This window comes from Staurois parvus, unplaced genomic scaffold (genome assembly GCF_062004578.1).
Source record: "Staurois parvus isolate SC_StPar_1 unplaced genomic scaffold, SC_StPar_1.0 ptg000066l, whole genome shotgun sequence".
In the NCBI taxonomy this organism is placed as follows: domain Eukaryota; kingdom Metazoa; phylum Chordata; class Amphibia; order Anura; family Ranidae; genus Staurois; species Staurois parvus.
In genome coordinates this window covers 6,241,580-6,253,695 of record NW_028317862.1, presented here as the reverse complement: position 1 = coordinate 6,253,695, position 12,116 = coordinate 6,241,580, and positions in this window count along the sequence as shown.

Below are 12,116 nucleotides of genomic sequence, written 5' to 3'. Positions count from 1 at the left end.
AGCAGGTCGTTGGAGAGTTTGAGTAAGGCAGTTTCGGTGGAGTGTAGGGGACGGAAGCCGGACTGTAGGGGGTCGAGGAGGTTGTTGTCGTTAAGGTGAGAGCATAGGCGGGTGTAGACTAGGCGCTCGAGGAGTTTGGATGTAAATGGGAGCAGGGAGATGGGTCTGAGGTTGTTCGGGTCATTGGGGTCCAGGGAGGGCTTTTTAAGTATGGGGGTGATGTGTGCATGTTTCAGAGGGGAGGGGAAAGTGCCGGAGGAGAGGGAGAGATTAAAGATGTGGGTGAAGGAGCATAGGATGAAGAGGGAGGGAGGTCGTAGGAGTTGTGAGGGGATAGGGTCGAGGGGGCAGGTGGTGAGGTGGGCATCAGAGAGGATCTTGGAGACTTCCTCGATGGTAGTAAGGTCAAAGGTGTGAAGTGTTGGGGGGGCTTCAGTATGAGGAATGAAGGGTGGGGTGGAAGTGGCGGTCAGAGCAGTGGTGGGGCCGTGGGAGAGGGGTGATGAGGGGGTAGCTGAGTGAGGGGGAACAGGGTTGGAGGGAGTTTGAGCAGCGACGAAGTCCCTGCGGGTTATGTCGAGGGAGAGGGGGGATGAGGGGTAGCTGTGTGAGAGGGGACAGGTTGAGAGCTTTAATGGCATCCCAGTCTTAGTCCATAGGGTTCAATATTGAGTTCACCCACCCTTTGCAGCTATAACAGCTTCAACTCTTCTGGGAAGGCTGCCCACAAGGTTTAGGAGTGTGTCTATGGGAATGTTTGACCATTTTTCCAGAAGCGCATTTGTGAGGTCAGGCACTTATGTTGAATGAGAAGGCCTGGCTCACAGTCTCCGCTCTAATTCATCCCAAAGGTGTTCTATCAGGTTGAGGTCAGGACTCTGTGCAGGCCAGTCAAGTTCCTCCACCCCAAACTTGCGCATCTCTGTCTTGATGGACCTTGATTTGTGCACTGGTGCACAATCCCCAAACTGTTCCCACAATGTTGGGAGCATGAAGTTGATCAAAATGTCTTGGTATGCTGATGCCTTAAGAGTTCCCTTCACTGGAACTAAAGGGCCAAGCCCAACCCTTGAAAAACAACCCCCCACCATAATCCCCTCCTCCACCAAACTTTACACTTGAAACAATGCAGTTATGCAAGAACCGTTCTCCTGGCAACAGCCAAATCCAGACACGTCCATCAGATTGCCAGACAGAGAAGCATGATTCATCACTCCAGAGAACACGTCTCCACTGCTCTAGCATTCAGTGGCAGCGTGCTTTACACCACTGCATCCGAAGCTTTGCATTGCAGTTGGTAATCTAAGGCTTGGATGCAGCTGCTCGGCCATGGTAACCCATTCCTTTACACTATCTATGCATTGTTGTTGTGCTAATCTGAAAGCCACATGAACTTTGGAGGTCTTTAGCTATTGACTCTGCAGACAGTTGGCAACTTCTGCACACTGTGAGCTTCAGCATGTGCTGACCCCGCTCTGTCATTTTATGTGGCCTACCACTTTGTGGATGAGTTGCTGCTGTTCCCAGTTGCTTCCACTTTGTTATAATACCACTAACAGTTGACCATGGAATATTTAGTAGCAAGGAAATTTCACGGATGGGCTTATTGCACAAGTGGCAACCTATCACGGTACGATGCTTGAATTCACTGAGCTCCTGAGAGTGAACCATTCTTTCACAAATGTTTGTAGAAGCAGCATGCATGCCTAGGTGGTTTCATACACCTATGACCATGGAGGTGATTGGAACACTTGAATCCAGTGATTTGGAGGGGTGTCCCAATACGTTTGACAATATAGTGTATTTCTCTAGAGCAGCTTCAATACATAGTGATAATAGCTGTCAATATAGCTGCTCTGTGCCTCAGCTTCCATTTATAATGAAAGGGATGGCTTATTTAAAGGCCTTTTTAAGTTGTTGGCTATAGTTCAAAGGTAATCCAGTGCATTATGGACTTAAAAAAAATGTCTCAGGTAAATCTGCACACAAATTCACCAGGAATCTTGAATCCACAGGATTTAACTCGATCCCATGGTATCAGTGAACCCAAGCTTCATCCCTCTTCTTTAATGACAAGCATTGTTTTAAACAAATAGTACTTTAAATAAACTTTTTAGAAACTTGCATTCATACATAAGCATCGCAATGACCTTCAAAGTCATCCATCTTTTCATCTTCTGCTATTGAACAGATTGACCAGTGCTTACAATCCATCATTAATTCTTTCAGAGCGAATGATCATTAGTAGACTCATATTATTGTCACAACTGCAGAAATGTCTCTACATTACTTGATAAATGATCACCAACAAATCTGACTTACAAGCAATATTCTGGGCATTAAATGGAACAATAAACCAAATAGATGTATACGTGTTTCTGCGTTTCCAAGTTTAGTCAAATAAAATCTTATTAGATGTCCTTGGCCTCCAGATAAAACCTCGAGGCACCATTACACTATAATTATTATTAACTTGGAAAATAACAGATATTGTGAGACATATATCAGAACTTCTACATGAAAAAGCAGTACTTTTTAATGGCCAATTAGACTTTATCTTTTGACAATGGATTTAAAGGTATGCAATCATAAAAAATAGTGTTTTCAACAAAAGTGGTTCTAAAGGCAGGTGTTTCACCGTAATGCATTCTATGCATTAAGGTAAAACACCTTCTGCATGCAGCTCCCTCCAAGCCTCCCCTTATACATACTTGAACCTGATCTCAGTTCAGCACTGTGCATGAGAGCAGAGGCTCTCACCACACTCTCCCTTTATATTGTTGCCTGCAATATTGAGTCAGCTGCTTGTTCTTTGTTAATTAAGCCTTAGAGCAGGCACTATTTGTGATCTGCACCATTGCACCTGCATAGATTTAAACAAAGTTCAAATCTAATCAAAATAATTTTAAAATTCTGTTGCTGTAAATGCCCAGCACTCCTGTCAGTGTCTGTACAGCTCTGTATGAATAGACAGAGAGGAAGGGGGGTCAATCATTCCTGTGACTTATTGTTGCAGTGTGTAAAATTCAGCTTAAGCTAGTGAACTTGCGCGCTCTCTCTCTCGGGAGAGAGAGAGAAGGAATACCAGGGCTTGGTCGCAAGTGCAACCTTTGTGACCCTAGTAGTTCCACTGGTGTTAGTAGTTTTTTTTTTAACATTATCTACATTTGTTTTACAATATTTTTAAAATGCTTTTTACAATTTTTTTAGCAGCCCCATTGGGAGACTTTAGTGAGATATCAGGGGTCTAAACAGACCTCTGATGTTCAACTTTGAGACAGAGAAAGGAGATTGAGGACACAGCTCCATCTCCATCTCTGCAGCCTCAGCTGCACTGAATAAATGGACAGGAATAGCTTTGTACAGAGCTTCCCATTCATTCACAAACAAATTGAAATGTTTTGGGTATGAATGGATAGAGACAGTGATCAGTACAGATTCTATTCAGAAAAGGAAGGGGCTGGTAAATTTCACCTTGAGGATAAGTTCCTATATATGCAGCCGCAGCTCCTCCTATCCAGGCGAACAGGGGCTGGGGTGTGCATGGGCCATGGCCTCCTGCAGCATAGGGTGGGCCATAACTGTGACCCCTGTAGGTATTCCTCTGATATATACTGTATGTATGTATGTATATATATATATATATATATACACACACACACACATTTCATGTTTTAACCGCTTCCCACCTGGTCACTGCACATAAAGCCAGGTGGGATCTTCGCCGTTCTGAGTATACGTTCCTGTACGTCCTTCAAAACGTGGGAGCACATGACCTCAGGGCGCACCCTGTGGCCCCTGGACATAGTGCAATGCCGCATGGCAGAAGGGCTCCCACAGTGTACCAGCGTAAATTCCACATCTATACCAGTGATCCACATCTGCCATGGCATACCAGCGTAAAATCCACATCTGTACCAGTGGTCCACATCTGTCACGGTGTACCAGAGTAAAATACACATCTGTACCAGTGATCCACATCTGTCACGGCGTACCAGCGTAAAATCCACATCTGAACCAGTGATCCACATCTGTCACAGCATACAAGCGTGTGATCCACATCTGTCATTGTACCAGTGTAAATTCCACATCTGTACCAGTGATTCACATCTGTCACAGTGTACCAGTGTAAAATTAACATCTGTACCAGTGATCCACATCTGTCAGTGTACCAGTGCAAAATTTACATCTGTAGCAGTGTCACGGTGCACCAGTGGTCATCCACTTCTATACCAATGGTCAACATCTGTCACGGCCTTCCAGTGTCAAATCCACATCCGTCACAGTGTACCAGTACTCATCCACTTCTGTACCAGTGATCCATATTTGTCACGGCGTACCTGTGTCAAATCCGCATCTGTCAGTTTACCAGTACTGAATATCTGTCACACAGTACTAGTGTAAAATCCACATCAGTACTAGTGAATAACATCTGTCACGTGTACCAGAGTAAAATCCACACCTGTACCAGTGATCAATATCTGTCACAGAGTATCAGTGTAAAATCCAAATCTGTACCAGTGATAAACATCTGTACCGATGAACATCAAAATCAACATCAGCAATATCAGCAGTGCAGCATAAACATGTCTAAAAAATTATACACCAGCGAGGAGGCTTTCCAGATACTGAGTCCAAACAAAGAGGTTCAAGAGATCTGAGGAAGAGTAGGCATCCACCAGTAGCGCAATGGTGAGTACAAGCAGCACAGCACTCCCTGAAGATAGCAGCAGAATATACTGTATGTATATGGGGTGTCATTTTTGGTATATACATGCTATGTGTTAGAAATATCTTATAAATGGACAACTTTGTGTAAAAAAAAATTACATTTTCATTTTCTTTCCACATTTTCTGAAAACTTGTGGAAAAAAATGACATGTTCAAAAGACTCATTATGCCTCATAGAATATACATTGGGGTGTTTTCCATGCAAATTGGGGTCATTTTGTGGGTAATTCCATTGCCCTGCTGCTCCAGGGCCTTCAAAAATGTAATAGGTAGTCAGGAAAAGAGATGTGTAATTTATGCCTCCTGAACGTCTGTAGATACTACTTGGATGTTGGGACTCTGTATGTGGCTAGGCTGTGGAAAAGTCTTACCCATGTATTTTCAGGTGAAGCTGCAAGTATGCATATGCCGTGTGAGAGGAATAACCTGTTAATATAACAATTGTGGGAAAAAAAACATTTTATTCATTTTCCAAAGAATTGTGGGGAAAAAAATTACACGTTCAAAAAAAATCACCATGCATCTTACTAAATACCCTGGAATGTCTACTTTCCAAAAAAGGGATCATTTGGGGGGGTATTTGTACTGTCCTGGCTTGTTAGTGTCTCAAGAAACTAATTTCCTGGTCAATCTGGCTATGCTGAGGCAAAAGAAGCCATTGGCCCTCGCTGCTGTCAATCAAAGCCAGTGATGAGGGAGTGGGGGACGGGGCAGAATCCCAATGTCTATCTCTACAGAGACAGACAGTGGGGCTTGGAAGCGAGCATGCAAAAAGGTCCCATAGAAGGGGGGGACCCAAGAAGAGGAGGTTCAGGGCTGCTCTGTGCAATGAAAAGGTAAGTACGAGGATTCTTCAAAGTTACTTCACTTTTTTAACTCTATTTTATTTATTTATATGTGTGTGTGTGTAGAAATCTTTTGAAGACCCTTCGTATATCATATTTGTTTTTGTTTTGTTGTTTGCGGTTACAATCATTTTAGGGTTAGATGCAACTAAACAGTATCCAAGCCCAATCATTTAAATAATTTAGTGCTACTCTCGTACATGTTACTGTAATGCCAAAAGTTTAATCCTTGTTATAATATTTTCTGGTTTCATTTAAAGTGTTACTGAACCCATGACCCTGCATTCACTATATCTGGTCTCCCACAGTACACAGAACATGGAAATACAATTATTTTAGTAAATATAAACTGCTAAATACCTTTTCTCATCAGTAGTTAGAGCAGTCTTGTGGCTTCTATCAGTGTGCCGCCTAGCACTAGCTAAAGTTTGTAGGAAGAGTTTACTTTCTGCTCTAGGAGGATGCAGAACCCCTGACCTCTGTATGACCAGTGATGATTGGCCCTGTGCTGATCACATGCACTCTCCCAAGAAAGAAGAAACATCTCTAGCAATACACACCAAACTGAGCATGTGCAAAATGTCTATGGGTCAGTCTGTTTTATCAGGAGATAAGAGGTGGTCGCTTGAAAAAGGGAAGGAACAGAGAAGAAAGGATCAAAAAAAGCCTTTTTGCACAATACCCCTTAGATTCCACAGTGAGTATAACAAGCATGCTTAATTACTGCATATGCAGGCTTATTTTACTGTTGTGGGTTTAGTAGCACCTGATAGGAGAATGAACTATCCCTACGCTATCCAATCATCAAAAAGCATGCCTAAGCCTGGGGGTAGGCACTTAAAAAGGCTCTGCTGACCCAAGATGGCTACCAGGGTCACCTGGATGTAGCATAGCCAACTGGAACACTGCCGAGGTGACCAAGGAAACCATAGAGAAACCAGGTTTTTCTTGAATTCCTCTCCAGCTGCAGTACCGCTTCGGCCAAGCGCCACTGAGAGTGGAGAATAGAGACCCTGTCTACACGTTGTTGCTTTTCTAAAGTTGCATTTTGGTTATGTTGTGTGACCACTACAAATAGTGGTTAGTGGGGTTCTTATTTTAAAGCTTTGTTGTTGCATAACTGGGGTGTAGGTACAATGCAGCCTTGCGTTAACCAGTATTTGTTAAGTTCTAGAACAATTTAACTATAAAACTTTAAAATTTGTTTAACTAGTCATGATGTCATCTACTTGAATTCCATATCATTCCATTTTCCCTTACAAAAAATAAATAGCTCATTGTGTTCTATTTCATTTAAAAATAAATTAGATGTCGGTGAAAAGATGTCTTTTTATAAATTTATACTGTGGGTTTGATGTAGATCCACTTATAGTTTCACACTGCTGCCCAAGATTGACATCATATTGCAAAGCTAATGAAGTAACAGATGGATAATTGCTCTTTTAAAAAAATTGCAGCACACTGTAAGGGCAGTACTGTTTGCAGGCAACAGGGCTATGTAAAGAAGACATCGTGGGAAGCCCTGCATGGCAAGTGCTGAAACGGCAGCAAAGTGTCATCTCAAATGCTTTGCTGAAAGCCATATTGATCAACTCATTTTGTTGCATTGGCTGTTACAATATACAAGCTTTATCATGTAGTCCCCCTCTGCTTTGTCCATTGTATATTATTTACTTTATTTCCCTAGTTCTCCTATTCATTTTAATAGGAGCAGCATTGCTGCATTAAAAAAAAAGTATTCAGCAGCTCCTATTACAAGAGGTTCCCCAATTTATTTGGATTATTGTTGTATAAAAAGGAGTAAAATAACCCAAAACATCGCAAAGGAAAAAAAAAGAAAGGAAAAAGAGATAAAAAAGGAATTTCGGCAACACAAAGTGAAGATGTAAGGACAGATATTGGAGATTCCACTGGCTATTTGTTTTATTTGTGCAGTCATCTTTATCCTTGCTTCACCACTTAGAAAGTCATTGACTTAGAACAGGTATTCTGCTCGTGTACCAGTCATTGTTTACCAGTATTCATGTTCTGCCTCACGGACTCACTAGGTAGTCAAGCAAAGTTGAGGATGATGACTATAAACATAAACCTTTAGGAACAAATCTGCAATGGTGTCCACTAGATTTCTATTCTGACAAGTGCTCTTTAAACCTTTCACTGCCAGAGCTGTTTTGCATTTTTTTACACACATGTTAAATTGCACATTTTAGGCCTAAAGATTAGTGAAAAAACACCCCAAACAATATATATTTTCTTAAAGTAGAGATCCTTTAGCAAATTTAGCATTTTTAATGTCACATGATATTATCACAACAGTTTATTAAACCCAAATTTTCAATAAAAATAAAAAAAGTTAATTTTAGTGCACACATAAACAGCATGTTATACATTTTTGGGTAAAATATAAAATGAGGTTTGTTTTGAGAATATAAAAATTAAACATGTCATGCTCTAAAATTTTATACACCTGTATAACAGGAACAGACTTCAATACACAACATTGTCCATATGCAATGCTTTAAAAGCCTTTACAGGTCATTAAAAGGTAGCCATAAATGCTGGCCCTAGAATTATTGCTCTCACTGTGGCGTGACATGGCAATACCTAATATGTATAACGCAATCATCATTGTAGGCTCACCTGACATTTGCATTTATGCTCATATGTGCATGGCTCTGCTGTATGCACATGTGCTGACAAAGAAACTTCTGATAGAGAGAGCATAGAGGTTTCACTAAATCACTGGCTTAGAGTAAGGAGGTGAACAGGTTGTATGGATTAACTGCAGTAGTGAAAAGTCTGATTATCCATATAGCTATGCTGTCTGGTAGGGTTGAACAAATCTCAGGACTGGATGGACAAGAACACAAAACCTTTGACAGCTAAAATAGCTCCCTTATATGCATTTCAGCTGCATCTTTCAATTGCTTATAAATCAATTTAATATGGTTCTTTAGAATAATACACCAGGTAATTGTTAAATCTGTTGAATTTATATTAATTTAAAGCACTTACAAAATTGTATGGCTGAACTGTATTCATCTTTTGTAATTTATTAATTTATCTAGAGACCATATGCCTGTTTATCCTCCCTCTTTGCAGTTTATAGATTTAGCTACTTTCACATGCAACTTGTTTATTTAAAATATAAGACATGGAACATGTCTTGTATACGTGGGTGGAAAAGATCTTATCTTATTGGATCAACTCTATAGGTGCAAAATCATGTGGATTTTCCTATAAGTAAGTCTGCTAAGCTGCCTGCCAAGTCTACAACATGCCTAATTACTATTTTGCTTTAATGCAGTATAAAGCATAACCATTAAAACAACAACATAAGTGTTAATAATTCAAAGCTTGTTTTAATACAGAATTAATTCAAATATAAAATGTTAGTATTGCACTTGACATATGGAGAAAAATGTTGGCTTGTGTCTGCCTACAGTTATGTGGGATTTAGTTTTTGATGCTCAGGTATTATGGAAAGCATTAAAAAAGAATCGCTGAACAAGCAGGATAAGGCAAGTTCAAGACCTTATTTTTTTTAATACAGATTATTTTAGTGCCTTGAATATAAAGGGAATTACATTGTGAGGAGGAACAGTAAATGCAAGAGCATAACTACAGATCATGGAACCCCAAAAGCAAAATTTTGATGGTGGCCCCCTGGTGACCACTCTTTGGGGCACCTGTCAGTGACAGTTAGAAGGTATTCATCATCACTAAATTTTAGATCAACTGTTCTAAACTGGATACTACACAGGGGGGAAGAGTCAGTGTCAATAGCAAGCTCTCCAGCCCTTAATAATACAGTGATGGATACTTATCTTCCATCTTTTATGTTTATTTTGCTTCATTAAACCCAGTGGGGCTCTTCCCTCACTTCCAGGCCCAATGGCAGCTGCATTGACTGCTATGGCTATTTTTACCCTACTGGGCAAAATATAACTATTGCATAACTCTAAAAAGCAGAAATATGTAATAAGGAAAATATGGCTGTCCCCATGTCTATCTATAGTTAGAAGACATATGTAGAAACAAGACTTTTCAAAGCATTAACACCTATATATATAATTTACATCAATATGTACACTGATGTGGTCATGCCTCTACTCTTCCCTCATTAAGAACAGTTTAAATGACTCAGTTCTTGTCTCCCAGAGTACTGATGGTTATACCTGGCTGATATTAGGGCATTTTTCTATACCTATACCAGCTCTATAAAAAAAAAATACCAAAATGTTTTGCCGAAAACATAACTAAGTACTTATTTACTTCTGCCTGGTGTTGAGCTTTATCTCAGCCTCATCACTGTAACCTTAAAGCTGAACTCCAGGATAAGAAAATATTGTCTAAATTGTCTACCCTCCTCACCTTCAGGCACACCCTGAAAACCCATCTCTTCAGGGAAGCCTACCCCACCCTCACCTAACAACTGATCTCCTCCACTTCTCCCACCACTCCATCCCCCACAGCCACTTCCTCCTGTAGCACTTTCCCCTCCCTCCTAGATTGTAAGCTCGAAAGAGCAGGGCCCTCGAACCCCTCGTGTACTGTATTAAGACCAACCACTGCTGCCCTACTCTCCTTGCACAGGGTGACCTGCCTTTAATCTGCCCCCTTCTGTAGGTTTCTTCAGGTAGCCTGTAGTGGTTGGACCTGAGTCCCTCTCATAGCCCTGCTCTCTGCACAAGTTATGAAAGGCACAGTGATGATTTCACCACTACTTTACAAAGTAAAATCTTGGTTTACAAAGACATTTGGAGCACACAAATATATGTATATCCTTTGTGGGTATTGAGGAACATATTTAAATGAAACCCATAGTTTTACTTTCAGAGAATTGTTACCCAAAACTGTGAAGTTAAATCAAAGCTCTGCATTGCATTTTGGGTAACACAACCAGGGGACCTGGATTATATCTGCCAAGCTGGCCCAGGTTCCACCCTGCCGCTTCTTCAGATAGGATTCTCACATATCTTTCTTTTAGGAGTGACTTTGCCATATTGTGTCACCAATACTCCTGGCCAGAGGCCAAACTTTGATGTACATTTTCTGGTCTCAGGCCCTCTTCTAGATTAAAGAATAAACGCATAAACAGTGCTTTTCATTGCTTTACTGTTCTTGGATTCTCTGCGGTTCCCAGCCCGTGGTCACTGCAGCACTCAACACTATTAAACAGCCACTTTCAGGAACATGTGCATTGGGAAAACTGCGTTTTGATCCATAATAGAAGGGCAGGTAGGGTAAACTGTCACAAAGAATGTGATCACTGAACAATATTTTGTTTACTAGGCTTTTGGGATTCAGCACATTGTTGATTAAACTTTGATTGTTGAGTAGGGATGTGGGGTGCCCAGCTTTCATGGTACACATTGAAGCATATGACAAAGTAAAGGAAGATGTAATATCATTAAAAAAAATTTCAGGGACTTAGAGGATAAATTAAGGAAAAGGTAATATTTTAAGAAATACTTCCTGTTCCAAAAGTCAGAGGCAAGACAGGCAGCATGATTTTCAAGAGCTAAATAAGTAACTTTATAAGGAGGGTTTTGGGTTCAAGGATAACTGGCCAAACTTTTGTCTGGCTACTGGCTCTACAGTAGGGACAGACTGCACCTAAACAGGGGGAAGTGGGGGGTGCAGCTCTGTTGGGGGAGAGAATGGTTAGAAGGTTGGAGGAGCTTTTAAACTAGAATCTGGGGGAAGAATCAGTGAAGGTTTTACCATGCAATGAACAGTCAAAGAGGAAAGCAGGGAAACCATAATATCCAAGTCCAATGCTGATAGGCTTGCTGAATGTAACTGTAATTCAGACTTGTCAATAATGTACACAAATGACAGAAGCCTGGCTAAAAAAATGGAAGAGCTAGAACTTCTGTTACTTGAAAACACTGAAGACAAGTGGCAGTTGTGAGAGAGACATATAAATGAGAAAAAATATCAGACAGAAGGATCACTCTCTGCATATAAAAGGAATGCAATAAGAAATGCAAAAGCACAATCTGGGCAGCTAAAATAGATTATGTGAAACATATTGCTGCAAAAAATAAATTAAAAAGAGGGGTGTAACAAAATTACATGCTAATAACACTGTATTTAATATACCTCTTTGACTGACAGAAAAGTCTAGAAAAACTTAATGTGAATAAATCACCAGGACCAGATGGCTTACACCCGAGACTCCTTAAAGAGCCTAGCCATGGTATAGCCATATGATTATACCAAATTTTGAACTACACCTTACTTACTGGAATTGTACGGATTGGCAAAAGACAAATGTGTGACAAATTTTCAGCCAAAACGAAGTAAAATATATACCAGGAACCTACAGATTAGTCAGCTTAACATCGATAGTATGTAAACAATTGGAAAGAAAAGTAAGGGACCATATTCAAGAATTTGCCAGTGAAAATTAGTAGCAAGCAACATGGATTAATGAATGAGAGTTCTTGTCAGGCCAAACTTTTCACATCCTATGAGGAAGTGAGAAGTAATTTATCATGTAGTTTTACCTGGATTTTTGATATAGCATTCATT